At 50.4% G+C, this 3,649-nt stretch overlaps 1 pseudogene; it reads right to left on the bottom strand.

Moving 5' to 3' along the window:
• Positions 1-315: 315 nt before the first annotated feature.
• LOC129036162 (uncharacterized) lies at positions 316-3,149 on the bottom strand (annotated as a pseudogene).
• Positions 3,150-3,649: the final 500 nt, after the last annotated feature.

The raw sequence follows: 3,649 nt of genomic DNA, 5'->3' as shown, positions 1-3,649 counted from the left end.
TGGGGTTTCACCTTGTTGGCCAGGCTAGTCTCCTGACCTCAAGTGATGCGCCCACCTCGGCCTCCCAAACTGCAAGGATTACAGGCGTGAGCCGCCGCCGTCGGCCGTGGCGCCGGCGGTTTCTCACTGCCATTGTTACTCCTTTGTCAGCGACAGCGGATGCTCTCTGGCGGCAACATTCTTTGCACCAAAAGTTGTTTTTTGCAACAGCACAGGCTTTTGCTGCGGGCAAGTGCTCGCCGGATCCCAGCGCCGCTGCTTCCCTCCCCGACAACTTGTGAGTGTCCCCCCACTCCCATAATCTAATCGGTTTAGGGAGCCAGAGGTTTCCCGGCGGCACTCTCGCCTGTAGCATCCGGCGAAGCCGGGGAATCCGCTGGAGGCAAGGCTGGTTTCACTGAGTCCGGCGTTTCTCGGTACCCGCACTGCTCTGCGCTCTGTGCTGGCCCAGGCGGGTCTCAACACCGCTAGGCGCTGGGTAAAGACATTTGTCTGTTGTGGGTAGGATAGCCGTTATGGGAGGACTAAAAGTTTCTAGTAGAGCCCAACTGGCGGTTTCTTGATCATATAACCACTAGTTCCGCGGAGCTGGATGAACTTCAGTGGCAGTGCATGTTTCTCTGTGGCATCCCCACAGCTGCCGTCCAAACTGCGGTGTTTCGCTGGCACCACTGCCACGTGGGTCACGTTCTTCAGTGGCTGCGCGGTTCCCTGCACCGAAGTCGCCTGTTTCTGATCCGCGCTTTCTCCCGGATGGCCGATAAGACGGTTTTCTGCTAGTTGTGCTACACGGTTTCCTGGTCTCCGTGCGCCGCTTTCTCCATCTGAGACCCTCTAGTGCCGGTGTCACGGTCGCAGCACCGGGGTTTCCATTGGCTGTTTTGCCAGTGGCGCGGAGTCGGCGGTTTTTCTGTCACAGCACTTGTCGTACGGAGTTTCTCGGTGGCCGAACCTCTCTTTTTTCTCAGAGTCGATGGTTTCTTGGTGACGGCGCCATTGGCTGCGTCAAAACGAATGTTGTCCTTGACAACCCCGCCGGCTGACGTCACTCGCAGGCTCCCAGCACCGCCATTTCGCCAGCCGAGATCTCCTGGTAGCCGCACAGCTCGTTGGTCTGGGCTCTCGTTTTCTCAGTGGCCGCAGCACCCAGGTTGCAGATGTGAGGGATTCGGAGTCGCAGCTGCCCCAGTTGCGCCGAGCCTGGAGTTATCGGGCGGTGGCGGCGCTGGGCTGGGGTAGCCAGCCGCTCCTCAGGGCCAGTGGCAGGGGAGCTGCCGGGGCGCCGTCTCTTCCCAGCGCCGCCGCACGGACACCGGCTCGGCCTCCAGAACCCAGTCCGGTGGCTGCGCTGCTGGGGCTTCTGTGACAGGACCCCATGGTTTCGGGCGTCGTTGGCTTCTTGGTCCTACCAAGTTTCTATTTCGCGGTGCCTGCGATTTCTACCCCTTGTTCAAGTCGTGGAATAGTCACAATGTGATTTCTCAGCACAAGCAAGTTCCGACTTAGGACAAACACCGGTCTGGCCCTGGCTGCGATTTCTAGGTGGTAGGAAGTTACTGTTTCATCGTAACGAGGCTGAGTCACCCTGTGACTCATATCTCAGCAATTCCAGGTTTCCTGTAGCCTCGGAATTCTAATCCTAACAACCCCGGGTTAGCCCTGCCTCAACTTTCTTAGTCATTCAAAGTTTCCTACTAGTAAGCTCTGCTTTAGCTGCGCAGGAGACGTTTAAGTCCTGTAGAAATCTGGGTACCAGCGAATGCGATTTTTTTTTTTTCTTTTTTTTTTTTTTGGCTTAGCGATGACCGGTTTAGCAGGGCCTGGGAGCTCTTATACTAAGTTTGGTTTCACAATAGCGGGTCCCGCCTTAGCTAGGCCGGTGTTTTTTAAACTCCCCTGGAAGTCAGGAAATGCAGGCAAACGCGATTTTTCAGTTTTGCCAAGCCGCGTTTGACGATAGCAAGTCCCGCCGAAAGCGACTTTTTTTTTCTACCACTTTATAGTCTAAGCTAAACAGTTTTAACCATGACTGTTATTTATTTATTTATTTAATTTGGTAGGAAATTTAGACTTAGGTGTAACATGTACCGGTTTAGATCGGATAGGGATATCCTAATCATAGGATTGCATTACAAACATTTGTAATTTCTTCTTTGTAGGAATGGTTCTCAGTAATTTTTACTTATTTTTTAATTGTGTTTTTGTGTCTTGCTCTGAGAACGACATTACCGATGTGCTTGCCTTTCATTTCTATTTGCATTTTAGGCTTCTATTATTTTAAAATTGTATTTAAATGTTATGTATTTTTTTCTACTGATTTTAAATGTCTCAGCTTCGTGCTCCTTGACTTGCATGCTCAGGACGCGGGGAGCCCATCTCGGTCTCAGCCTTGCTGCTGCCAGGTCCCGGGTTCTGTCTGGCGACTCCGCTTCTTATGCGGAGCAGCCGGTTTTGCGTCAGCACTTTTGCCAGTAGCGCCCACTGGGCGTTTTCTCAGTTGGTGCACAATTCTTAGCGCCCAACAGGACGTTTCATGTTCTCGGGGCCCGTAAATTCTCTGTGCTGTCTCTTTCTGGGTCCTAGCAACGCTAACATCTCGTAGGAACTTCCTGAACCCCTTTTTACGGTGCAGACCGGTGACTGCACCCAGCCGCTGTGCTCTCTAGTAATTCCATAGTACCGTTAGCCGGGGCTTTTTCTCTCACAACACATTACAACGGGTTAAAACACATTAAACGACTTAAAACACAATAAGATGCCACAACACATTTTTCTATCACAACACATTTAAACACAGTCAGTTCATTTCTCCAGACAGGACTCCTATCTAAGAGCCTGCAGTTTCTTTCTAGCAGCACCATTTATGGCACCTAAATAAATGGACATTTGTTTGGCAACACCAGGGCAATCCGCTGGGTGTCTGCTCTTGCTGAGTCCCAGCGCCGCCAGATTATTGTTAGCGAGGTCCTTAGTAGTGCCGAGCCCTAGCGGACAGTTTCCTGGTGGCAGCAATGCTCATTTCCCGGACACAGATGGTTCTTGGCCTCTGAAGCGCTCTGTAGGGCGCGTTCTGTAGGGCTCCTTCTCTGTACGGTTCCTGCGTTCTGTAGGGCTACTTCTCTGTACGGTTTGCTTAGTGTCAGTTTCATTTCCGTTTCTTTTCTGGCTGTTTTTCCGTCGGAATTACGGTTTGTTTTGGTTCTATGTACTTTCTAAAATTTTATCGTTTTTCATTTGTGTACTAATTTTGGTGCATTTATTATTATTGAGTTTCATATTTGGCTTGCCCCCGCCCACGAGCTCCGGAGACATAAATACCCAGGCTGATGGTAGTGCTGAAGTGTATTATAGTAAGGTTAAGTTCCTTGCGATTGATAACTGTACTGTGCTACTGTGTAAGTTTATGTGAGACAATATCCCTGTTCTTAGGAAATGCACACTAAATATTAAAGTTTACTGGCCATCAGTTGTATAATGTTTTTACAATTAAAAAAAATTTTTGCTCTGTTGCCCAGGCGGGTGCAGTGGTGTGATCTGGGCTCACTGCAACCTCTGCCTCCTGAGTTCAAGCAATTCTTCTACCTCAGCCTCCCAAGTAGTTGGGATTACAGGTGCATGCCACCAAACCCGGCTAATTTTTGTATTTTTG

This window comes from Pongo pygmaeus, chromosome 4, assembly GCF_028885625.2.
Source record: "Pongo pygmaeus isolate AG05252 chromosome 4, NHGRI_mPonPyg2-v2.0_pri, whole genome shotgun sequence".
Taxonomy (NCBI): Eukaryota; Metazoa; Chordata; class Mammalia; order Primates; family Hominidae; genus Pongo; species Pongo pygmaeus.
The sequence above is the reverse complement of the archived record's forward strand: the minus strand, read 5'-3'. Positions and strand labels throughout refer to the sequence as shown.